The sequence below is a fragment of the Aricia agestis genome, chromosome 21 (assembly GCF_905147365.1).
Source record: "Aricia agestis chromosome 21, ilAriAges1.1, whole genome shotgun sequence".
In the NCBI taxonomy this organism is placed as follows: Eukaryota; Metazoa; Arthropoda; class Insecta; order Lepidoptera; family Lycaenidae; genus Aricia; species Aricia agestis.
Window position 1 is genome coordinate 1440622 of NC_056426.1, and position 27936 is coordinate 1468557.

At 38.8% G+C, this 27936-nt stretch overlaps 1 protein-coding gene across 2 annotated transcripts in view; it reads right to left on the reverse strand.

Annotated features, from left to right (window-relative positions):
* LOC121737606 (cGMP-specific 3',5'-cyclic phosphodiesterase-like) overlaps window positions 1-15841 on the reverse strand; it is an 80530-nt gene extending 64689 nt beyond the window's left edge. For both annotated transcript variants that reach the window (XM_042129265.1, XM_042129266.1), the window contains exon 1: window positions 15696-15841. The gene's annotated coding sequence lies outside the window, so the exon portion shown is untranslated. The remainder of the gene's footprint in view (window positions 1-15695) is intronic.
* Between the last annotated feature and the right edge of the window lie 12095 nt (window positions 15842-27936).

Here is a 27936-nt window from a genome sequence, read left to right on the forward strand (position 1 = left end):
AATTTACTCTTTAGCGCTGCTACTTTTGCAGATAGATTATATATACACACCCTAAAGTATTATTACTTCGTGTCGCACCCTGTAAGTGTTATACAGCCTAAACTACATGCCTAGAACTTGGTTTGGAATGAAAAAGGTTTTATGAAATAACGTAGACGCAATTCGTTTTAATACATGTTTTACGGTCGGGTTTACGGTATGGACTTGTTTTACGTGGTATACCCTATATTAAAGTAACATTATCCAAAAGAAGACGACACTGCGCCTGAGGGTCGAGCGTCTGCAGTCTCGCCACAAGGTTAACTTTAGCTCCTTTGTGGTGAGAGTACCGACGAATCTTCTGTCGACTTTCGAGGCGCCGGAGTTCTGGCCGATGGATGTAGTCTATCGGAGGTTCCGGGGGAGACTCCGGAACACAGCGAGTCACGTCGCCGGCAAAATGTGACAGTGTTAGTTTTTAAGTATATATAAAATATGTATGTTAGTTTTAAGGTATTTATTATATAATTATATGTATGTTAGATTTAAGGTATTTGTTATATGGGCCTCTGATGCCTGAATTAAATGATTTGATTTGATTTGATTAACGTAACAACTTATTTCGAGTGTCTTGTGTATTAAATTCGGAATTTAACAGGCTTTGAAAAAAGAGGAATATGTTGTATAGCTATGACTTTTGTGTTTTCTCAAAGACATATTAAAATATTTGTCTTACGGCGGCACTCAAAGACATAAAAAAAAAATAACTTAACTTTAATAATTTAATTTAATGAAGGTTTTAACATTTTAATACATTTTAAATGTATTGAATTTTAATTTTTGTAGTCTCGCTGAAACTAGAGAACGGCTAAACGGATTTGGCAAATTTTAGGTAGGTACGGTCATAAAATTTAGGAATTATGTGATACGAAGTTCACGGTTCATCTAAAATTATAATATAGAGTTTACTGTGAAAGTAGCAGCGCTAAAAGAGTTTGTCATTCTTGTATGAGCTCGCTCACATATATACGTGGGAGAACCATGCTTCGGCACGAATGGGCCGGCTCGACCGGATAAATACCACGTTCTCACAGAAAACTGGCGTGAAACAGCGCTTGCGCTGTGTTTCGCCGAGTGAGTGAGTTTACCGGAGGCCCAATCCCCTAACCCCTACCCTATTCCCTTCCCTACCCTCCCCAATTCCCTTCCCATCCCTACCCTCCCCTATTACCCTATTCCCTCTTAAAAGGCCGGCAACGCACCTGCAGCTCTTCTGATGCTGCGAGTGTCCATGGGCGACGGAAGTTGCTTTCCATCAGGTGACCCGTTTGCTCGTTTGCCCCCTTATTTCATAAAAAAAAAATCATGACGTTAGGAAATTTTTTTTAAGAAATAAAGAAGTTATAAGTGACTCTTTGAACAATGCTACTTTTACAATGACTCTACAATATGAGGGACAAATACCCACCTTAAACCTAAAGAGTTAAGTATTATCGTTTTGTTTTGTTACATCTGCATAATGGCTGTAGACCAGTGTTTCCCAACCTATGGTCCGCGGACTGCCTGTTTTTTCATTAAGGGGGTCCGTGAAAACCGTGCTTGACTTCCTGGGGGTCCGTGGCTGAAAAAGGTTGGGAAACACTGCTGTAGACAATATTTTTCTGTGAAATTAAAATTGATTTATTGTAACATTAAAACCGGCCAAGAGCGAAAGGGTTCCATAAAAATAATAATTGACATTTAACGTAAGAGTTAAATGGTTAACCTTTAAAACCAGTCCAGTAAGGCTGCACTATTTAAGGCATGACATACAGACAAAGTTTAGTATCATACCTTTATTTAATTCTTATCCGCTTCTTTAAGGGTGGGTTGCACCAACTTGCTATAACTATAAATGTAACTTTAACTATAACTACAATGCAAAATGTCAAATATTTGGTTAAAGTCAATAATGGACGCCATATTTAACGATAACCATAGCGAGCTCTATGGTTTAAAATATGAACAAGGCTTTAAAATATGAACGTGGCGAAAAAAGGAAGTAACGCTGTCATCATACAAAAACGCCATTTTTGACAGTTCTCCTTTACCAGCAGCGCCCCCGCCCACGTTTATTTAAAGCCTTGATGAGCAACAGACATATTCTGTCAAATTCGGTGGTCAAAGTTAAGGTTAAAGTTGAGTTAGCCTTAACTATAACCGTAACTATAACCACGCCTCTGGTGCAACCCACCCTAACTGTACAAACATAAACACAGGGTGCTTTTGATAAACATAATGCACTATTATTGAAACCTTTTAGAAACTTTTTTTTTATAAAATTAGGGGGCAAACGAGCAAACGGGTCACCTGATACAAAGCAACTACCGTCGCCAATGAACACTCGCAGCATTAGAAGTGCTGCAGATGCGTTGCCGGCCTTTTAGGAGGGAATACGCTCTCTTCTAATCCGGTAAGTCCGGAAATACTGCTGGTGAAAATTTATTCCAAAGTTTGTATGAAATTATATGAATCCTCGCACATTCGTCCGCACCGTACGCGCCGCATTTCGTGTACTATGCGGTGCGTACGGCGCGTTCGGTGCTGGCAAATGTGCGACCTTAAGAGGATTCCACACCGCCATTTTTTCCATACAAACGCTGTCCCCTGTTTCCTCCCTGGATAATGCTAGTAGAGTTATAATTTTTTTCCTGAATATCTACGGCCACTAATACAATGTCCCTATGTTTTCTTTTTTTTCATAATTTAATTATTAAATAAGATATGAACGTTCAAAAACCCAAAAAAATGGCCAGATTTTCCACTGTGTTCAAATGTCCAGAAAACAGATTTGGATAGATTATACAAAAAAAGCAAAACATAGGAACACAGCTGAAGCCTTTTTTTAATCTTTAATGAAAAAAGTACTTAAATCGGTTAAGTTTTGGAGAAGGAATCAGGGGACAACGAATCGTTGATTTTCTGGATTTTCTGCAGTTGTCTCTATCGCGTTCTGCGGTATAAGCTTGAGGTAAGGGAGACAGCTATAGATATTACACGTACTTTTTTTTCATTTCTCTAGCCGCTGTGGTATCCTCTTAAGTCGTAACCACTAACCACTAGACAATTAGATCTATTTTCGTCTGGCGAACCTCCCAGCTAATGAAAGACAATTAAGGTAATGCTCCGCGCCCAACGCTGTATTTAACCTTTTAGGACCATGACAGTCGATACAATTATACTACAACTAGCTTGTTGTAACGTTGTTTTGCCATATAAATAATTTTTGGTATGAAAAATAGATGTTGGCCGATTCTCAGACCTACTCAATATGCTCACAAAATTTCATGAGAATCGGTCAAGCCGTTTCGGAGGAGTATGGCAACGAAAACTGTGACACGAGAATCTATATATATAAAACTCAAAGGACTGACTGATTGACATAGTGATTTATCAACGCACAGCCCAAACCACTGGACGGATCGGGCTGAAATTTGGCATGCAGGTAGATGTTATGACGCAGGCATCCGTTAAGAAAGAATTTTGATAAATTCCAACCCCAAGGGGTTCAAATAGGGGATGAAAGTTTGTATATGTTCGTATTATACTAAAAACAAAATAATTTCAAAGTTTAAGAAGGGCTCCCTGGATACAACAAACGTGATTTTTTTTCGGCATTTTATGCTCGATATTAATAATGGCAACAATTAGGCACTTGAAATTTTCACAAAATCATTAATTATATATACAGTGTGTAACAAAAATAAGTGATAATACTTTAGGGTGTGTACGTGTTCCTTGTAGAGAGTTCACTGTGAAAGTAGCAGCGCTGAAAGACGACATTTTTTTTTCACTTTTGTATGGGCAAGGGCCCGAGCGTCACGAGTTTCCCCATACAAAAGTGAAAAAAATGTTGGTCTTGCAGCGCTGCTACTTTCACAGTGAACTCTCTACAAGGAACACGTACACACCCTAAAGTATTATCACTTATTTTTGTTACACCCTGTATATTGTGTACTTTAATAAATAATAAGTAATAAAATAAAAATGTATACTTACTTACGAAAAAAAAAAGATTTTTGACCTATTTTGCTCTATAAATGGTACAGAACCTTTCGTGTGCGAGTCCGACTCGCGCTTGGCCGATTATAATAATAATAATTTTATTTCATAACAATAGAATATAACGCCCGCAACATCGTTGATCGCGGAAACCGTACATTTTTCGAGAGAAAAGTAGGTGTCCTGTGTCCTTCCCCTGGACTCAAAGTACCTATCTCCAAACCGAATTTCAGCAAAATCGGTTCAGCCGTTTGGGCGTGAAGAGGTAACAGGCAATTAAAAAGTGCAGGCAACATCGTATAGTGTCATCCCTTTTTTCTTAGATTGATTTGAAAGGGATGACACTACGATGTTGCCACTTTTTAATTTCTTCACTTTTTTGTCAGACTATACCTTCGCATTTATAATATAAAAAATAAATAGATAGCTCCCAACACCGGTTTCGGTGACGGTGGCCGGTTTCATTGAAACCAGGCCAGCTACGCAGGAGTAATTTTATAGTGCCCAAGTGTGTGCGCAGTACACAAGAGCACTCTCTATTCCTTTACTCTCATAAACTGGGACGGACGACCGACACGACTGGCGAGAGATCAGGCGCAGGACCGACTTTTTACATGCCCATCCGACGCATGGATCATCTTACTTGTCAGACAATCAGGTGATCAGCCTGCATTGTCCTAACCAAACTTGGAAATAACATGTTTACAACGCGGGAATAGAACCCACGACCTCCGAGTCAAGAGCCGCGCTCTGAACCACTAGACCACGGAGGCGTTTTTTTTATTCATATCCATTCTAATAATTATAATATAATCATTAGTATGGATATTGGATATACTCACAGATTACTAAATATTACTATGTAAATTCTAGTGAGTATGAATTAGTTTATGTACCAAGTCTTAATTTTCCTGATAGATAGTGACACATATAAATAATTAGTAGAATAGTGAATCACTGTCAAACCGAATGTGATTAACATACATTTTACATACAATAGCGTTTAGTGTCTACAAAAGGACAATTATTGCGCCAAAATGTGCAGTTCCCCCGCAAAAAAAAAGAATCGATTTAATTTTTTTTTTTATTTTAATTTTAAACGTGGCAAAATGCATGGTACCCGTGATATGAACGTTTCCTGCGCAACAAAACTGCGTGAAACATTAAGTTTCATAAAAAATCAGCCAAGTGAGAGTTGGACTCGCGCACGAACGGTTCCGTACCATAATAGTGCAAAATAAGCAAAAATTGTGTTTTTTTGTATTAGAAAAATGTACGGTTCTTGATGATAATGATGATGACTGTTTGTAGCGAATTTCAATAACGGCTGATTCACATGACGTAGTCATAAGGACATCGTGCATCGCCATATAAGGAAATATGTTATCCTTGCACTTAAGTTATTTTGTTACACATAAAGTCTTGACGTAATTTCGATCATGAAAGTTTTAAGATCAACTTCTAAGATCAAAATTTAACAATAAAATTAAATAATTATACACTTAAAGTGTATAATTATTTAGTTGAAGATGAATTTCCACCAAGAAGTGACAGTACATTCAATATCATATCAACAATAAAAAATATTTGACGACCTCTGTGGCTCAGTTGGTGGGCTGTTGGTAGTTCATGCCGGGGGTCGCGGGTTCGAATCCCGCCGACGGAACAAAAAGTTTTCAAAGTTCCTGGGTCATGGATGTGTATTAAATATGTGTAGGTATCATATAATAAAAATCTTAAATGTATGTATAGTATAAAAGTATTAAATATATTTCCGTTGTCTGGTACCTGTAACAAGTCCTTCAGGTACTTACCATGGGCCCAAACTGACGTGGTGTGAAGCGTCCATAGATATATCATATTATTTTCATAGTAACAATTACACCAAATTTAGAAATACACACACTTTTCCATTTAAAATGTTACTAGTGAACTCGACAGCCGTTGTCCTGCTGATTAGTAAACCGTAAGTTTAGATTTACAAATAATCTGGGGTGCCACGAGCCAGCCAAATGCTTACAAAAACATATTAAAATCGGTCCAGCAGTTTAGGAGGATTTTAGTGACAATTAGTACGTACATTAGAATCCATACTAATAATAATATTATTATAATTGCGACAGTATGTGCATTGTGCCCGTCTATCTATCTGTCTGTTCCCTCTTCACGCCCTAAACTATGAACCGATTTTACGGAAATTTTACATAGAGATACTTTGAGTCCCGGGAAAGGACATAGGATACTTTTATCCCGGAAAAATGTACGGTTCCCGCGCGATATTCGAATTTTGGCGCAACGGAGTTACTGGCGTCATAGTCTAGACTCTAGACTCTAGTGGATTTTAAAGATGGTACGACGGTCAACATGTTAGCGAGCAGTAAGTCGTGGAATAAATTTAAATTCTCATTATGTTAAAAATGTATGATGATGCGAAACCACGAAATAAGTATATTTTAGTTTTTAAACGACAAAAGCATAGGAAATTGTTAACTTAACGCGTACTATTATTTATGTATGACTTAATATGACTGTTGATCGCAACTCCATTGCGTCAGAATCCCAGCACCGTACATTTTTCAGGGATAAAAAGTATCCTATGTCCTTAATCGGGACTCAAAGTATCTCCAATCTTAGTTTTAAGTTTGGGGGCGTCCATAAATTACGTGAGGTGTTTTTAGGGTTCCGAACCCAAAGGGTAAAAACGGGACCCTATTACTGAGACTTCGTTGTCTCTCCGTCTGTCCGTCCGTTCATCCATCCGTCCATCCGTCCGTCCGTCTGTCTGTCTGTCTGTCTGTCTGTCTGTCTTCAGTGTATTTCAAGAACAGCTATAGCTAGACTTCTACCACAGATTGTGTAATGTGTATATATCCGTTGCCGCTATAACAACAAATACTAATAATAAAATTCATATTCAAGGGGGGGCTCCCATGCAAAAACCTAAAATGTTGGACTATTTTTACTCAATAACGGTACGGAACCCTTCGTGCGCGAGTTCAACTCGCACTTGGCCGATTTTTTTAATTTTCTGTGTCCCGACCCCCTCCCCCCCTTAAACATCTCACGATATTTATGGTGTGTTTGTGTTTGTCCGTGAAATCGTAGCGACTAAACGGCTGGACCGATTTTGATCTAGTTTGTTGTTTGGAAGCTGACATGAACGAGAGCTATTCATCATCAGCCCGCTCAGTGCTGCAAAATTTGGGTTGAGACCTATCTATTTCATGAAATGTTTTTTTCTAGAATATTAAATAGGGTATTAACTTTTTATTTTTTATAGTTGATTGATTCTGTAAAGAAGCGATAAAGAAGACTATGGCTAAGACCCCAGGATTGAGGCGCTCTTCGCCTTATGACTTATGGTTAAGCATTATTGCTCTACCTCTGATGATGATGATTTTTTCATAATGTAAGGGGGCAAACGAGCAAACGGGTCACCTAATGGAAAACAACTACCATAGCCCATGGACACTCGCAACATCAGAAGAGCTGCAGGTGCGTTGCCGGCCTTATATGAGTAATACGCTCTCTTCTTGAAGGTTTGCAGGTCGTATTGGTCCGGAAACACTGCTGGTGACAGTTCGTTCCAGATGATGATATGATGATGATGGTGATGACCATCGTCCATGCGACCAGGAAACCACGGCGGATGTTCTAATCAGAGTAATAGCCAAGACGACGTGTACCGTCCGGAGTTGTCCTGCCTCTCACACCACCCTTATTACAACCGCATAAGGCTCAATTCATAGATTAAGATAATTCTAGTTTCTTGAATACTTTTCGATAGCTATGATCAGTGTGGTGAATGTCAATTTCTATCACTTGTCGCCGTCTGGAGGTTAATATTTTTTACGTTAACGATTCTCCAACTTATTGTTGAACTTCTGTAGTGCTAGCACTTTCTTTGAAATCGGCCACCGTCACCGAAACCGGTGTGGGAGCTATTATAATATATATTATTGTATGATAGAATTTAATGTTGAACATCTGTCATACAATATTAAGTATGACAGTAGTGCTAGCACGGCGACCAGCGGAAATGCGAAAGTATGGACAAACTGTGGAAATAAACTTAAGGTGCCGTTCCGATCTTTTTTCGTTCCGAAAAATTCAATTAAAATGCCACTTTATGACACACTATATGTCATAGTAATAATAAATATAAAATAATAGTATATGTCATAATGTAGGATATTATTTGAATTTTTAGAACTATAGTCTATCATAAAGTGGCTTTTTAATTGAATTATTTGGAACTAAAAAAGATCGGAACGGCACCTTAAGTTTATCTCCACAGTTTGTGACTATAGTCTGTCACCACTAGACCACGGAGGCGTCTAACAATATTATGTCATACAATATTATGTCATTAACTACCGCAATCAGAGACGAATGTTAAATACTTAATTCTAATTAAATGAAGATTTGGACAATATGCCCATACTATTATCTGTCAAACTCTTCATTAAATTAAAGTTTAATCATCGTGGTATAGAGAGGCTCTTGACTCGGAGGTCGTGGGTTCGATTCTCACGTTGGAAACAATTATTTTAAGTTTGGTTAGGAGAATGCAGAATGACCACCTGATTGTCTGACTTGTCAGACAATCAGGTGGTCATCCTAGTAAGATGATCCATGCGTCGAATGGCCATGTAAAGTCCTGCGCCTGATCTCTCGCCAGTCGTATCTGACTTCCTTTCCATTTAGCAATTAGATTAAAGGAATAAAAAAAAGTGCTCATGTGTACTGCGCACACAATTGGGCACTATAAAATTACTACGTAACTGAGTACAGTTTGGTTACTTAACCGGCCACCGAAAAAACAATCTCACCTCTAAAAGGACTTATCTTGATAACACTTATCTATCAGCTTCTAACTGTCACTGCTTACTTGATTAAGGACATTTATAATACTCAAAAAGTACTGTCAGAGAAATGTAAAGCATAATCCTACTTGGATGCTGCTTAACATCCACTTTAAAATTTAAGTTTGGCCTCACGCAATAATAAAATAAAATTATTTTTTTATTAAAATATGAGAAAACGAAAAAACAAATCGCCTGATGGAAATCGATTTACCTCGCCCATACGGCCTTTAGTACGGAATACGGATGCCGTTATTACATAAAATATAATATAATTCAATTCAATTCAATTCAATATCTTTATTTGCACAAAACATAATAATAAATTAAATAACATAAATAAATTTAGCAAAAACTCAAGATGGCCTCGCTAAGTTCTTCCACATATTTTTTGTGAGATTGTAAAATAAGTTGTGTCTTTTATTTTTGAATTATAATATATGTTAAAACTAAAATATATGTTATTAATTGTATATTTATTTTGACAACGTCTTTGGCTCAGTAATAACTGCCAACTGGTCTAGCTCAAGCCGGAGCCGCAGGAAAGGATCCCGCCGACGGAATAAAAATATTTCTTTATGATCATCATTCATCAATCACCTTTAAAATATTATCTTTACTTTGTAACCAAAAATAATCATTCAGCAAACCGGTTAAAAAAATATAGAATTGAATTGAGAAACCTCCTTATTTGAAGTCTCAAGTCGAAGACACTTAACTAAATTAGTTATTATTATAATTATAGACCTACCGTACTACTGAATCGATATCAAGATTCCAAAAGTCACAAAATTCTATCATTACGCAAAGGAATTGTAAAATTTTCTTTAAAAACAAAAAATCTTTAGCTGAGGTTTTTCTTTTGTAAGTTTCCACATTTTTTTTCCAAAGAGTAGATAAAAATAACGAGAATCGAGATGATTATTTCAAAATTTTAGTAGCAACAGCAAAAAAACTGCTTACCAAAAAATGTAATTAATAATATTCTTACTAATTTACCATGTAATATTTGAGCAAAAACAAGATCTAACTTCTATAAAAAGCAATTCACCAAATATTATTATTTTTTGTTTTTTTTTGTGACTCACAAAAAAAACAAAAAATTATAATGTTTGGGCCATGGGGCTTATATCAACGTCTTCATTAATTCGAATTAAGTTATTAACATATTTCGTCTCTGAGTCCCGCATTAAGGCGCTCCGCCTACGGAGATGCCATAATTTATCGTTTTTAGAGTCTTATTAACTCCATACAAAATTATAATAAAAATACAGCAATAATCTTCAGCATATGAACATTCCTTTATCTGTTATTAATTTCCTATTTTTGTTTATTATACTCATGATATCAGCTTCCAAAGTAATACCAATTTATTACAATTCAAGCAATGTACTATCAGAGAAGTTGATTCCTATGCAAATCGGGGACCTAAGTAGTTGGGTTGCGTTACGTCAAACCCAGACGACAGATCACAGCTAACACTGAATTGACATATTCGACCAAATAACGTTGGTCTGTCAATTGCATAGGAATCAACTTCCTCGATGGTACATTCATCATCTCCCTAGTATTTACAAATTACGGTTATTTGAAACAAACACCAATAGATTGATAATTTCATTAACTAGGTCAATTTTTTTGGTCAATTTTGAACTAAGATAAGTAAAAAAATAGAATTTTGGTGCGATCTCGACAACGCGGCAATGGTCAAGGTCGTTTGCTCAGGGGATGGCCTTAATATATAGATTAAAAACATTGTTGCGCCGCGGCGCAACAAATCCGATTTTTAAGCGGAAACCTCACATTTTTCGGGATAAAATTATCCTATGTTTTTTCCAGGGACTTTCCAAAATTCATCAAAATCGGTTCAGTGGTTACATGTGAAGAGATAGGTACCTAACTGTTAGACATTTCTTCATTCTGCCTGTTACAGACAGACAAAAATATTTTCAACTTATGATCACTATAATATTTCAGCGGGGCTAAAATGGTCACATTTAGCAATTCCTCCCAATCAATTCAGCAAATGAATTGTCAAAACTGTCAAACTGACAAATGTCAAATCAGTACAAAAATACAGAAATGAATTGCAAGCAGAGTTGCATTTTGCGATTTTAGAAAAATGAATCATATTATGATTCTATCTGTCTGTCTGTTACCCCTTCACGCCTTGGAAATACTTTGGATCCCGGTAAAGAACATAGGAAAATTTTTAAAGAAATAAGCGGGCAAATGAGCAAATGACCTGATGGAAAGTAACTTCCGTCGCCCATGGCCACTCGCAGCATCAGAAGAGAGAAGAAGCGTTGCCGGCCTTTTAAAGGGAATAGGGTAATGGGGTAGGTGAGGGTAGGGGAGGGTAGGAAAGGGAATAGGGTAGGGGATTGGGCCTCCGGTAAACTCACTCACTCGGCGAAACACAGCGCAAGCGCTGTTTCACGCCGGTTTTCTGTCGAGCCGGCCCATTCATGCCGAAGCATGGCTCTCCCACGTAAAAATGTACGGTTGCTGCGCGATAAACGAATTTTGGCGCAACGGAGTTGCGGGCGTCATTCTAGGTATGAAATGTTAACTATAGAAAAACTAGTTATTTTGGTAAATAAAAGAAAGATTAGAACGATAATGAAACAGAAAGCAAAAAATTGGACAGACAGTAAACTAAGACCAAAATATACCCGTTTTCACTAGAGCCGTTTTTCCATACAATCGTTGTCCCCTGTTTCTTCCCTGGATAATGCCGGTAGAGTTATGACATTTTCCTGAATATCTATGGCCACTATTAGCATGTCCCTATGTTTTCTTTTTTTTCATAATTTAATTATTAAAAAAGATATATGAACGTTCAAAACCCGAAGAAAACGGCCAGATTTTCCGCTGTGTTCAAACATCCAGAAAACAAATTTGGCTAGATGATACAAAATAAAACATAGGAACACAGCTCAAGCCTTGCTTTAATGTTTAAATGAAAAATGTACTTAAAAGTTTTGGAGAAGAAATCGGGGGACAACGAATCGTTGATTTTCTGCAGTTGTCTCTATCGCGCTCTGCGGGGGGAGGCTGGAGGTAAGGGAGACAGCAATAGATATTACAAGTACTTTTTTTCATTTCTCTAGCCCTTTGTGTATCCTCTTAAAAAAATGCCTGTCTGTCTGTTTCCTGTTCACGCCCAAACCACACAACCGATTTTGGTATGGAGATACTTTAAGTCCCGAGAAAGGACATAGGATATTTTTAATCCTGAAAGATGTACGTTTTCCGGGCGCTAAACGAATTTTGGCGCACCGGAGTTGCGGGCGTAACTAGTGTAACAGTAAAATTTTCCTACCCTCTTTCTTTTGTTTTATCTGTTCCCTGTATTTATTTATGAAGATTTGATAAAGAATTTTGAATAAATTATGTAAATTTGGCCAAGTCTTTTGACTATCCACAATATTCAAGATATCGAAGATCACACAACTTGGCTCTACTTTTAACTTTACAACGTACATTTTTCAAAGAAATAAAAAGATATCTTTCGTAAAAGACATTGGGCAGATTGGGACCACCCTCCAATAGCAAAAAGGTACATATCATTGGACAGGTCCCCTCAATAGGAACAACAATCACTATGACTACCTTGCTGTAACAACTGTCCATTGGAGTAATGAGACTTTATCGCTTAAGAAAAATATATTCTAAACTTAAGAAATACACTTGCTGATACGAAAACTGACACGCAAATAATTCAAGACATCATGAATGACGATGAGAACACTTTGCATGTTTTAATTCAATGATATGACGTGTTTTTCTTGGACCGTGGGTTTGAAGATGGGTTGGAGTCTATCGAAGCTTACGGTTATGAGTGGTCCGTACCACCATCTGAAGACCGTGGAGAGATGCAGCTTGCTACAGAACAGGCAAGTGAAGCTCGAGCTGTAAGGGCCGCGTCACACCGGAATGGCAGCGGCGTGGCGAGCACTTTCAGTGTCATATTATAATTTTAAACTTTATCTTCCTTATTGTAATACATAGTATCGCTTGAGAAATCGCGGCCGCCGGCGGCCTCCAGTGGCCACGAGCGGCGACGGGCGGCTGTAGGCGATACTATGTATTACAATAATAAAGATAACGTTTAAAATCATATGGCACTGAATGTGCTCGCCTCGCCACTGCCATTTCGGTATAGCGCGGCCCTTACAGTATGCCGCTGGGTAGTGGAAGTGGTGAACAGCCGCTTTAAACGAGATTTAAAGCTACTACGACCAAAATATTTTAATAGAGCGCTGCCTTACGTGTTTATAAATTTTTAAAATATCGCTATTATAAACCACCTTCACATATGCACAAGGTCATATACGCCACAAAGTGGACAAACACAAACATCCTCTACAATTATGTAAAAAGCAAGTGCATAAATGACAGGGGGGTAGACTTTCAGAGAAAATAGCTTGGATAATCAAGTAGCTTGGCTAGCCTTGGGTAAACGTAACCTTTTTATTTGAACTTACAAGTCGCATAACTCGGAACGGACAGCTGTAATAACAAATATATCTTAGCAAATGTTGTTCCAATTCAAGAGACCTATCCGATGACACATATTTCAATGCCATTGGTGGATGGTCCCAGGTTCCATACATTTTTGCCCATCTTCTTTTCATCCCTCGATCACAATCGTATAATTCATCAAAATTTAAGAGTAACCTGAAAACCTATCCGTACTTACTGAATATTATAAATGCGAAAGTGTGTCCTATCTAAGGAGAAATTTTAACCCGAAAAAATGTATGATCACCTCGCGATAGACGAATTTTTGCAAAACGGAGCCTTGTATAATTCATCAAAATTTAAGAAATACTTGAAAACGTCTGATATAGATCGCTAAAAAGTAAAGATTTTCTTTCTTTTCTCTCAGAAAGAGGCTCCTGGCCCAACGAGTAGTCTGACAAGATCATTATCCAGCGTCGGATGGGCATGTCAAGTCGGTCCTGCGCCTGATCTCTCGCAAGTCATGTACCGTGTAACCGTGGGAGAGCCATGCTTCGGTACTAATGGACCGGTTTGACCGAAGAAATACCACGACCTCACAGAAACCCGGCCTGAAACAGCGCTTGCGCTGTGTTTCGCCGAGTGAGTGAGTTCACCGGAGGCCCAATCCCTTACCCTATTCCCTTCCCTACCCTGCCCTGCCCTATTACCCTGCAGCTCTACTGATGTTGCGAGTGTCCAGTGTTATTTGCCTCGTTTGCCCCCTTATTTTACATAAAAAAAGTCTTCCATCCCACTGGGTTAAGACTAACGAGTCAAGGTAGAGAGATGCTCTTGTGTTTTCCCTCAAACATGGGCACTTTTTTACTGGGTTACAACTTACAAGTGAAGGAAGAAATAGTGCTCTTACGTACTGTGGCTGCGCACATACTTAGGCACTATAAAATTACTCTGACGTAGCTCGCCTGGTTTTAATGAAACCGGCCACCCTCACCGAAACTGGTGACGCAAGCATTAACCATACATTAAAACTACAATGTTATAATTTATATAAACATTGCAGAAACCGCAGTAAGTTGATTCACAATGTTTTAGGAAAACCATAAACTACATATTTTCTTGTTTCCTTTTATATCTAGAAATCACCTTGTACATTGGGCCATCCTTATCTAAAAAATAAAAATAAGTCGGGTTTTCCTTCCTGACGCTATAACTCCAGAACGCATGGACCGATTTCCACGGTTTTGCATTCGTTGGAAAGGTCTCGGGCTCCGTGAGGTCCATAGAAAAAAAATCAGAAAAAACTTCAAGAAAAAAGCAGGAAAACAGGGAAAATCATTTTATGGCAAAACAACGTTGCCGGGACAGCTAGTCTAATATAATATATTATTATAACGAATAATGAAACGAACGAACGAACCGCTGATCCGATTTTGCTGAAATTTAATTGTGATTGGCTAATGAAGAGGTTTAGGATGAGTTTTTAGGCTCTACCTATGTTTAATTCCATGTGAACGAAATTTTCTTAATAAAGTAAATTTCCAAGTCTCCTTGGTAGTATTATGATAAATTCGGTATTTTCTCTTTATTTTTATAAATTCTTAAAATACGAACACTTGACAGGACACTAGAGAAGGTAAGGGCTACTTTTCTTTGCGAGAAAATGTAGGGTACTCGCGCGTATTTACTTTGCGCATCTGTCGCAGTTTAGTAGAGACTAGAGTCACACTGACCCAGATGTTTATTTCTTCTTAACGCAAAAACTACTGAACGGATTTTGATGAAATTCAGCATGGTCGTAGTTTAGGAGCTGGTTTAAGACGTAGGCTATATTTTATCCCGATAAAATATAGTTTTTCAGTAGGATAATAAGGTTATGCCGGCTGCGGAGCTAAGCCAAAAAGCTAGTGCGTACAGGTAAGTATAGACTATAGGTACATTCAAATATTTATTAAATTTCTGCCATAAAAGATACCATAATGATACTTAGCTTCAAGTTTAATTTACTTGTACTCATAAACTTTAAACTAATAATATTGCGAATATAATATTATGAAGATAAAACTATTACCTCTTTTTGTTTTTTGGTGAAAATGCTACTGCCTATAACCGTGCAATATCTTTTAGCTGGAGGAAAATATTCATTTTTTTCAGTAATGACTTAATTTCAAGTACGTGTACAGAATATTAGGTACGCATAATGTGTAGGACGCAGTCAATTTATGGAAATAGAAACAAGTCGAATTCGGCTGCAAACATTCTAATTTTGACATTTTTTTTTAGCTCGGCAAATCGGCAAAAGCCCAATTACATAATAGCCAATCACTTATACGGGGTACTTACACCAACCCCTCGGGTTAACAGCACGCGAGTCACCACAATCCCACGGGCACGATCAAAAATCCACTCTATAAGTGATTCCACGCGCGATTTTATTGAGGAAATGCCTTTTGTACGCGCACAATTCACACGGGACACGTGCACCTCCCCCCGCTTCTGACGCGCAACTGAAGGCTCGAGCCGAGCCACCCGGCTGCACCCCTCCCCCGCACCGCGCTCCTCCCAGGCTACATGACATAGATTACGTTAACAGAGGGGTCACGTCCAAAAGCCCTTGCTTGGACCTTGATTACCACCATGATGGCGAAGCTGTAAGTCGCCAATCATAGCAATCTTTTACTCGACGTTCGTGATCGCTTTACGGCCATTCCCAATATTTGATCTATCTCTGGTTTTGCCTTACTAGAGATAGGAATAGCTCACATTAGACATTAGAGACATATATTTTATGTCAATTGTGAGCTATTCCTATCTCTAGTAGGGCAAAACCAGAGATAGATCAAATATTGGGAACGGCCGTTACTGGTCTATCATCCACGTCAGATATTTTGAGTTCGAAATCTGTCAAATCACATTTTGATACGTACCTATACAATTTTACCAAACCAAGTAGGACAAAATCACACACATCAACGAGTAATATAGCCAAAACTTATAATTAAAACTAACCATAAAATAAAAATATCCTGCACTTAACTCTTTATAAACACCGGAAAATCTAATATATAAAATTCTCGTGTCACGGTGTGCGTAATTGAAATCCTCAAACGGCTCGACCTATTTTCTTGAATCTTAGCGAGCATATCGGTTAGGGTTGAGAATCGGACATCTATTTTTTATATTAATAAGTGCATTTGTTGCATAAATAATAGTAAATTATTACAACTCCAGACTGACGGCGACCATTGTTTGTGCGACGGGATAGCGATCGACGTTGCCATGGTGATATACTTATTTAGTCACTTCAATAAAATAATATGAGCGAAATACTTTGTACTTAAGGCAAAACAATGTTTGCCGGAACAGCTAGCCATTCTACAAATCGTTAAAATAAGAATGTAGTTGTTATAGCTATAATATCAAATAATATGTATATTATTTATGTGTAGAATAGTTGTTAAATCAGCAACTAAAAAAACCATTACATAATTATTATAAATAATCCTACATGTATTTTTCAACGCATGACGAACTAACTTCGTAATCATATAAAGTGTCATAAAAGAGACACTTTTATAATTTGGCATGTCACATTTTGAATGACAGTAATTGCATTGATGCCCTTGGGCAATGTCATTAACGCTACATACCGAAAAATCCTTGTACACGTCTTGTTGTTGTAGAATGGAGACCGTTTAGGCCCTTTTTACATACTTTTACACGGACTTTTTTATCATTTCTCAAGCCCCTGGTGTATCTTCTTAAGCCCTTTTCCCATGCATACGGTTGTGGCACGGTCGCCATGCCATGTGTGAAATGCCATGTGTTTTACGTGGGTGAAAGCTGTCTACGTAGCTCATACATTTCTACTTTGTATGGCACGGCGACCGTGCCGCAACCGTATGCATGGGAAAAGGGCTTAAGAAGATACACTAGGGGCTAGAGAAATGACAAAAAAGTACGTGTAATATCTATAGCTGTCTCCCTTACCTCAAGCCTATACTGCAGAACGCGATAGAGACAGTTGCAGAAAATCAACGATTCGTTGTCCCCTGATACCTTCTCCAAAACTTAACCGATTTAAGAATTTTTTTCATTAAAGATTAAAGAAAGGCCTGAGCTGTGTTCTTGTGTTTTTGTTTTTTTTTTGTATAATCTAGCCAAATCTGTTTTCTGGATGTTTGAACACAGCGGAAAATATGACCATTTTTTGGGTTTTTGAACGTTCATATTATCTTATTTAATAATGAAATTATGAAAAAAAAAGAAAACATAGCGACATTGTATTAGTGGCCGTAGATATTCAGGAAAAAAATTATAGCTCTACTAGCATTATCCAGGGAGGAAACAGGGGACAACGTTTGTATGGAAAAAAGGGCGGTGTGGACTCCTCTTAAGGCCCTTTTCACGCCATCTGCCGCGGTGACCGTGCGAAAACCATGTGAAAGGTTTATCACGGCACGGCACCGGGCCGTTTAGACGACAACCGTGCATGTGAAAAGGGCCGTGTCTAAACACGCTAGGCCGAAAAAACGCGGCCGAAGTTCGGCATGATTACGCAGTGCAATGTATTTTTATTCATCAAGCCCCATACGCTCACCGGTGAGCGAGATACAATAGAATATCTATTGTGTCTCGTTTTCCCACTGCTTTTGTTGAAATTGCTGATGACACACCATGCCGAGATAACGTCGCGTTATATTGTATGCGTAGCACATTGCAAGCGCAATGATGCCGAACTTCGGCCGCGTATTTTCGGCATAATATGTTTAGACACTTAGGTTACGTACAATATTACCTATACAAGTATCTGCGGGGCTAAAATGGTCACATTTAGCAATTCCTCTCAATCAATTCAGCAAATGAATTGTCAAAACTGTCAAACTGACAAATGTCAAATCAGTGCAAGAATACAGAAATGAATTGCAAGCGGAGTTGCATTTGCGATTTTAGAAAAATGAATCATATAATGATTCATATCATGGTTCTTCAAAGCGACCATTTTAGCCCCGCAGTACTACTAAGAAAATATTTTACTACTTATTATAATTTATAATCCTTAAATAAATTGCTCATAATACAAAACTCTATGTAAGTTTTTGCTGCGGATTTTTAGCTATTTTTTTATTAATGACACTTAACAAAAACGTTCTAGGATGCAAAAATGTTAAAATTTTTGTTAGACTTAATATGTCAGCCCATTTTATAAAGTAAGTAGTAACTTTTTAAGCGCTTAATCGATTTTGATGTTTGTAAAGACTCTGTAATATTATTTAACTAAAGGATACTTTTTGTCAAGAAAATTTTTTACGTAAGATAAACGAATTGCACGAAATAATTTAGCGTAAACCTCTAAAGACTTCGTCAAGTCATTTTTTTTTTTATGAAATAAGCGGGCAAACGAGCAAACGGGTCACCTGATGGAAAGCAACTTCCGTCGCCCATGGACACTCGCAGCATCAGAAGAGCTGCAAGTGCGTTGCCGGCCTTTTAAGAGGGAATAGGGTAATAGGGGAGGGTAGGGAAGGGAAGGGAATAGTTGAGGGTAGGGAAGGGAATAGGGTAGGGGTTAGGAGATTGGGCCTCCGGTAAACTCACTCACTCGGCGAAACACAGCGCAAGCGCTGTTTCACGCCGGTTTTCTGTGAGAACGTGGTATTTATCCGGTCGAGCCGGCCCATTCGTGCCGAAGCATGGCTCTCCCACGTATAAATTTTTGCAGGCACTTTTGCAGGACCAATAGTAAATAATCGTCACCATTAAAATTTTACAATTATTATTTTTCCGATCGACTTTCTGTATGATCTATGCGTTACATTATTGCAATGATGAACGTGGGAGAGCCATGCTTCGGCACGAATGGGCCGGCTCAACCGGAAAAATACCACGTCCTCACAGAAAACCGGCCTGAAACAGCGCTTGCGCTGTGTTTCGCCGAGTGAATAATAATACTCCCCACACCGGTTTCGGTGACGGTGGCCGGTTTCATTGAAATCAGACCAGGTACGCAGGAGTGATTTTATAGTGCCCAAGTGTGTGCGCAGTACACAAGAGCACTCTCTATTCCTTTACTCACATAACCCAGTGGGACGGAAGACCGACACAACTGGCGAGAGATCAGGCGCAGGACCAACTTTTTACATGCCCATCCGACGCATAGATCATCTTACTTGTCAGACAATCAGGTGATCAGCCTGCATTGTCCTAACCAAACTTGGAAATAACATGTTTTCAACGCGGGATTCGAACCCACGACCTCCGGAGTCGAGAGCGACGCTCTAACCACTAGACCAAGGAAGCGTTGTCTAGTGAGTTCGCCGAGTGAGTGAGTTTACCGGAGGCCCAATCCCCTACCCTATTCCCTTCCCCCTATTCCCCTTCCCATCCCTACCCTCAACTATTACCCTATTCCCTCTTAAAAGGCCGGCGACGCACCTGCAGCTCTACTGATGCTGCGAGTGTCCATGGGCGGAAGTTACTTTCCATCAGGTGACTCTTGCTCGTTTGCCTCCTTATTTCATAAAAAAAGAGTATTTTTTTCTTCTTCAAAGAATCGGTCACCGATCATCGGACGCTTTGCATGTTTCGAGTGTCGTATCTCTATCGTTGCTTACTCTTTGCACCTCGACGCAGCTGCTACATTTTTGCCTGGGCTGGAAAACCTATTCCATTCATGAAACAATTAGTTTCATACATACGTTTAGGTTTTTGTGTGGATAAACACTATCATTAGCAGCATTCTTAATGCTTTTTAGGGTTCCGTACCCGTACCCAAAAGAGTAAACACGGGACCCTATTATTAAGAGTTGTATGTTGCTGTCTGTCAGGTTGTATGTAAGCTCCCTTAAGAGGATACACCAGGAGCTAGAGAAATTAAAAAAAAGTACGTGTAATATCTATAGCTGTCTCCCTTACCTCAAGCCTATACCGCAGAGCGCGATAGAGACAACTGCAGAAAATCAACGATTCGTTGTCCCCTGATTCCTTCTCCAAAACTTAACCGATTCAAGTACTTTTTTCATTAAAGATTAAAGAAAGGCTTGAGCTGTGTTCTTATGTTTTATATTTTTTGTATAATCTAGCCAAATCTGTTTTCTGAATTTTTGAACATAGCGGAAAATCTGGCCGTTTTTTGGGTTTTTGAACGTTCATATCTTATTTAATAATTAAATTATGAAAAAAAAGAATACATAGGGACATTGAATTAGTGGTCGTAGATATTCAGGACAAAAATTATAACTCTACTAGCATTATCCAGGGAGGAAACAGGAACAACGTTTGTATGGAAAAAAGGACGGTGTGGACTCCTCTTAAGCAGTGCCGTAAGCATGGATCTAAACAAACTAGCAGTTTCTAGTTTGTTTAGATCCATGGCCGTAAATAGTCAATTTCACGCTAGTTTGTTTAGATCCATTTACTTTCAAACTCATGGTAGAGGCACAGATGTGCACACCAGTTTCGCGTTGCAGACTTCCCGTCCCGCGTTACTGACGCGTAGGTTTGACCGAAGCCTTATTGTTTTACCTTGTCAATGGTATGGAAGTTTAAAACCTTTCGCACGAGTATTTGACAAATTCGACAGTCACTTGTTTATATTAAGATCAAAATCAAAATGACATCGCTCATTTGCTAATTGCTCGTTTTAGCCCGGCCGCACATTGTCCGAAATTTCTGATCAGAAACAGTTGAACGTCCGCGCTGTCTCTTACATTTTGTACTGAGCCGAGTGAGCTCGAACTCGCCGGAAGGATATTTCGGATAGTGTGCGTGGTGGCGGTCCGGCGAAATTCAACTGTTTCTGATCAGAATTCGGACAATGTGCGGCCGGGCTTAACCGACTTACAAAAAATAGGTCGTTCTCACTTGATGATAATGACGATGACAGTAGCATTTTAATCAATCAATCATGCTTTCAAGCGAGATAAAACGATGATCAGGCGACTTAGACAAAGGGTCAAGAATCGCAGTGTCATCTGAAACACTGAGAGACATGTTAAGGTACAGGTGCGAGCTTTTGTATGAAATTGTTGAAGACTATATGACGCCCGCAACTCCGTTCAGGCGCGGTCCGAAGGGAGGGGTCACACATGACATGCCCCCCCCTCCCCCAAAATGTAAGGTCAAATTGAAAAATCTCAAAATCTTGCCAAATAATAAAAGGCTAGCTATCTCCTAACCACCACTACCGGAAACCATCCGAGGGCGCAGTTATTTTTTTATTGAATGACCCCCTCCAAAATTTCAGGCAGCGACCGCACCTGACTCCGTTGCGCCAAAATTCGTTAATCGCGTAGGGACCGTACATTTTTCCGGGATAAAAAGTATCCTGTGTCCTTTCCCGGGACTCAAAGCATCGCCATACCGAATTTCAGCAAAATTGGTTCAGCGGTTTGGACGTGAAGAGGTAACAGACAGACAGAGTGACACACTTTCGTTTTTATAATATTAAATAGTTTTTATTATTCGTAGTATTAAACCAAATAATTTCCCCCGTTTTTTCCACATTTTCCTCTATTTCTTCGCTCCTATTAATATTAGCGTGATAAAATATAGCCTATAGTCTTCCTCGATAAATGGGCTATCTAACACTGAAAGAATTTTTCAAATCGGACCAGTACTTCCTGAGATTAACGCGTTTAAAGAAACAAACTAACAAACTATTCCACTTTATAATATTATAATAGGTAAGTATATAGATATTGCATCCATTGATAGTAATTGGTCAAGTGAAATAATCTCCAGCGATAATCAACATAGATGGGTACATTCGTCTATGATCTTCGCAATCATTGTTAACCATCAAGTCCTACCTACCTTTAGGGTGCGCGGTTATGGGCGACCGCCCAGGACGTCGGATGAAAAGGGGCACCAAAGGGAAGTAATTGTTGTTAGGCCGGCAACGCACTTGTAGCTCTTTTAATGTTGCGAGTGTCCATGGGCGACAGTAGTTGCTATCCATCAGGTGACCTGTTTACTCGTTCGCCCCCTTATTTTATAAAAAATCTCGCCCAGGGCGCTGGTGGTGCCAAAGCCGGCACTGAGTCCAAAGTGGAGACTTTAGCGGATCATATTTTCTGTACACTAAATTTTCTCCTGCCACCTGGATGCCCAAGAAAGCTTAATTGTTATAGAATAATATTATTAATTTATAAATAGACATTAGACAGCACCTTATATATTTAAGTTTAAAATAATATTGAGATTCATAATATTTTGTATTTACCCAAAGTTGGCAGTTCATTGAACTTATTTAGGCTATAATATTATATTTTGATGCAGATAGCACATAATATTTATTTACTTTCGGTGCACCAAATGTTGGAAAATTTCCAATTATATGGCACCAAAACACTACGTCACTTAAGGCGACGTCTTGATAATTTGGCTGTAGCGATATCGATTTTGCTTGCTCAGCAATGACTAAAGCTAAGGAATTAAAGTTCTCCCTTACCTCAAGCCTATACCGCAGAACGCGATAGAGACAACTGCAGAAAATCCAGAAAATCAACGATTCGTTGTCCCCTGATTCCTTCTCCAAAGCTTAACCGATTTAAGTACTTTTCTCATTAAAGATTAAAGAAAGGCTTGAGCTGTGTTCCTATGTTTTTTTTTTGTATAATCTAGCCAAATCTGTTTTCTGGAACACAGCGGAAAATCTGGTCATTTTTTTGGTTTTTGAACGTTCATATCTTATTTAATAATTAAATTATGAAGAAAAAGAAAACATAGGGACATTGTATTAGTGGCCGTAGATATTCAGGAAAAAAATTATAACTCTACTAGCTTTATCCAGGTAGGAAACAGGGGACAACGTTTGTATGGAAAAAAGGGCGGTGTGGACTCCTCTTAAGGAAAAGTATCAAAATCGCGTCACAATATATATATATATATATATATATATATATATATATATATATATATATATATATATATATATATATATATATATATATATATATATATATATATATATATATATATATATATATATATATATATATATATATATATATATATATATATATATATATATATATATATATATATATATATATATATATATATATATATATATATATATATATATATATATATATATATATATATATATATATATATATATATATATATATATATATATATATGTGTGTATATATATACTTAGTAGAATAGAGTATATTATATTATACATATAATAAATAAATATATATTTATTGTTTTATAAATTACATAATAATAATATTAATGTTTTGAACGGTGAGGTCCCAGTCGGTGTGGCGGCCAGTAGGTCCGACATTTTCCGATTTCCTTAGATTTTATGCTGCTTCACCCTTTGCCTTTAGAAGTTGTGACATTGGCTTGGTGGAGAGGGGTCACTCAAGCTGGGTGGAGTTTCTAGGGTGTTAAAGAGATATCGTTCTGTGTCGAATCTACCCGCCATGTGGCTTAGGACTTTATCGTTCCTGTCTTTTATAGCCATTTTTATATTATAATCTTTTATGTGTTCGGTTGACACCTCCGTGGCTCTTTTTATGAAGCTTGCCACAGCGTCTCCATCAGTGTCAGTGTAATAGACACAGGTGTTAGTGTGCCGGGATATGGCTACAACTGCATGAGGAACGCTGTCATGGATTGCCAGCTTTCGGGACTTGGTCTGTATGATGATCACCGAGGGACTCGTTAATCCCTGAGCTTCATGGTTGTGAGGACGCGAGAGTCCGTTCCCGATCCATAGCCTGTATTAGAGAGGGCTGCTTTCTCCTCTTGTGTGTGGACAAGATACAGGGTAATCAGATCGGTTTTAGGTATTCTCGCTCCTGTATACTTCATTAGCTTTAGGGACCGCACAATTTCCTTCGATGAATAGATGTTATTATAGACCATGCTTAAGGCGTATGCCACATCCATAGGGTGTGGCATACGCCTCCTGTGTGTGCAAGACAACTCCTGGGTGATGCTGGTTACCAGGTTTGGACGAGTGTAATTAAGTTTAAAGAGGTTTTCAGGTTAAGTTAGGTTAGGTTCGGTTTCTCGTGGTTTCTTTTGTCCCATTCACCAGCAAAGAGGCCATGGTACGAACTTTATCTTTAACTTTGTTGCCAGTTCGTAGCGATAGCCTTTGCTTTAGATCCTCGGCTGCTTCGATTGTCGTTGTTATTATAACGTCTGTTTCCTCATTGAAGTTATTAATGATCCAAGTTGTCTTCCCACATCCAGGAACCCCATTGACCCACGAGTAGTTGATAGGTTTCGCGAATATATCCCAGTCCATGCTGGATTCGGGGTCCCCAGATAGGACTTCTGCCATTTCTAGTATCCTGTCTTCCAGCATTATTCTGGTTCATTCCGCTATTACCACTATTGGATATTGCTAAAGCCTGCCGATTTGTTTGTGACGAAGCCTTGATCCGAGAAAGGGTGTTTTTATCCTCGATCATTCTTTCACGATGAAGTACTTTTTTGATGGAGCCCACAAACGCTTTTAATTTGGCCGTTGAGTTTAGAGACTTCTTAATTTCGTTTTTATCTCTCTCTTTCTCATCCTCTTTTTTGTTCTCCCGTGATGCTTGGAGTCGTTCACTTGCGGAGGATGAGTTCGCCTTATTGCTGGGTTGGGACGCTGCTGGCTGATCATCACGATTCTTTTTGAGGAAGCTTAGGTCATCCCCTCTGTTCTCGTAGACGATTATCTCATGATGTTCTGAGGCTTTTACTATTCCATAGTAATTTGCAGCCCTGCCTTTGTCCTGTCAAAGTGACATGGCGTCTACGCTGATTATGCGTGGGGTGGTACTGTGTCTTATCCCCATTGCTCCCAACTCCTTCAAAGACGAACATGCCCGTTCAAAGGCTGTTTGCGCGTCCCATTCGAATACTATTATCGTTTTGGTGTCTGATTTCAGTATTCTGCATGGTTGGCCAGCGAAGGTAGTTGTTGGGAGAGCTAAATATTTGCTCATTTGCATGTTCGTCTTTGATGTACTTCCGTTTAGGATTGCTGCTAGTCCCGGTGAGATGTTGACGTGGTCGGGAGTGCTAAGACGGCTGTATGTTATACCCAATGTTTCGGTTGGATTTGACATAAAGAGAGGGATCGGCCTTAGTTTAATTTTCGGTTCCCCGTTTTGTCCGCGGGCTAGTAATTGTTGGGTTTGCTCTAGGGTCGGCTGTGTTACAATTTCGGTTGTAACTGCCCGTTGTATTTCTATGTGTGCCTGTGATTGTGTTGGCATATATTTCTCCTGGCCTGTGGGTTGATGTGAAGTGTGTCTGTATGGACGTTGGGGTTTGTGATCGTGTGCGTTGTGTTTGATTTCGTGTGTGTTGTGCTGATGTGTTTGTTATTACTCGCCTTGGTGTATAGTTTAATTTGTTGTGGCCTGTGTATAACGTTGAGCCATTTGCTGTGGCTGCACTGGAGCCAACTTTGCTAATGAATACCATCAACGGTTCTCTGGTGGCTTTTTCCTCCATGATGGTAGGGAGGGTTGCCTGACTTAGCTCCATTTCCAGTTGTATTTCTAAGTCAGACCTGTTATTACCAAACCTTGGGCATTCAATGAGCAGGTGGAATATTGTCTCGTCATTTGCGGGGTCACAAATGCAGGAGGGGCTGTCTTGAAGGTGGAAACGATACAAGTATGCTGCGAATCCTCCATGAACGGTCATGGCTTGCACGTGTGTAGGCGTTATTGTAACGTGCCTTAGTATTTCCCACGCCTTTTTAACAGTGGGAAAAAAACCTTTTGTGACAAAAATGGTTGAAAAAATTTACTAAGACCATTTTTGTAAATGGTTAACAAAATCAATATACGCTTTATTCTTTGACAGACGTGAGACGAAAACAAAGTGGATCGATAGTAGGGAAACGTACCGTCGAGGAAATAGATTCCTAGACAGTTGACAGATCAACGATCAACGATCTGTCGGCTGGTTTGGCCGAGACCAAACTACGTAGGTTCCCCATCCTCCTAGGAATCAACTTCTAAGATAGTACATTTTGCTACTAGGTAGGTACTATTTATTCATTTTTGTGGTTCTCACAACGAGTGAATAAAAAAAATGAGTTTGCAACATTTGCGTGATGATTATTATGTTATCAATAGAATTTACTCGCATGCGGGAACCGTACATTTTTTGCTACTAAAATAGTCAATAATCATACCTACCTGAGTGTCACCTCATATAAATGAGTAAAGATGTTTAGATGATTATAGGATACAGACAAATAAACTTTCGAATTTATAATTCTAGTTAGTTGTTGTTGCCTGCAACTTTCGCGCAGAACATCGCCCGGAAACAATACATTTTTTCTTGTAAGATACAATTTTAGATCACTTACCGGTATTTAACGTACATGTAGAGGTGACAGACAGACATTCACATATTAATTTATAATATTATATTGTATGTGAAGCACAGTAGGTGAAATACAACAATATCACATTTCACTATCACTTATCGCGTTATCAAAGCCTTGAAACACCTCTCAATTTAAGGGCTTTAGATAACAGACTCAAATGTTATGATATTATATTATACTAGCTGTCCCGGCAAATGTTTTGCCATATAAAGTATTTCGATTTTCGCCAATATTATTTTATTTAAGTGACATCGCTATACCGTCGCACAAACAATGGTCGCCGTCAGTCTCGACTCTCGAGTTGTAATAGTTTACTATTATTTATTCAACAATTAATGCACTTATCAACATAAAAAGTACCCAGTAGCCGATTCTCAGACCCACTGAATATGCATATAAAATTTGGTTAAAATCAGTAAAGCCGTTTCGGAGGAGTACGCGGCCTAACATTGTGACACGAGAATTTTATATATTATATTATATCTTACATATTATCTTGTACAGCCATACTAATACCATAAGTGCGAAAGTGTGTGTCTGTTGCCGTCCCGCTTAAACCGCTGAACCGATTTGGCTGAAATATGTTATCCAGGAGATACTTGGAGTCCCGGGAAAGGACATAGGATACTTTTTATCCCGGAAAATGTACGGTTCCCGCGCAATACACATGGCGAAACGAAGGTACGGACGTCATCTAGTTTTCAACAGTTTATATTTATTTCATAAAACACCAAATACTAATTCAAAGAGAAAGATATAATTATCCACCTCTACGATTTTTTCTAAGGTCGCCACAGTTTTGGACCCCAAAATTGCTGTCACTCCTGGAGACACGGGAGTTGCAGTGATTATTAAGGTGGAATGCTAATACGTATGCGTTTCATTATTGCAATGATTTATACGTGGGACAGCCATGCTTCGGCACGAATGGGCCGGCTCGACCGGAGAAATACCACGTTCTCACAGAAAACCGGCGTGAAACAGCGCTTGCGCTGTGTTTTGAGTGAGTGGGTTTACCGGAGACCCAATCGCCTACCCTATTCCCTTCCCTACCCTCCCCTATTACCCTATTCCCTCTTAAAAGGCCAGCAACGCACCTGCAGCTCTTCTGATGTTGCGAGTGTCCATGGGCGACGGAAGTTGCTTTCCATCAGGTGACCCGTTTGCTCGTTTGCCCCCTTATTTCAAATAAAAAAAGTAACATCGAACCAACAGAAGCCG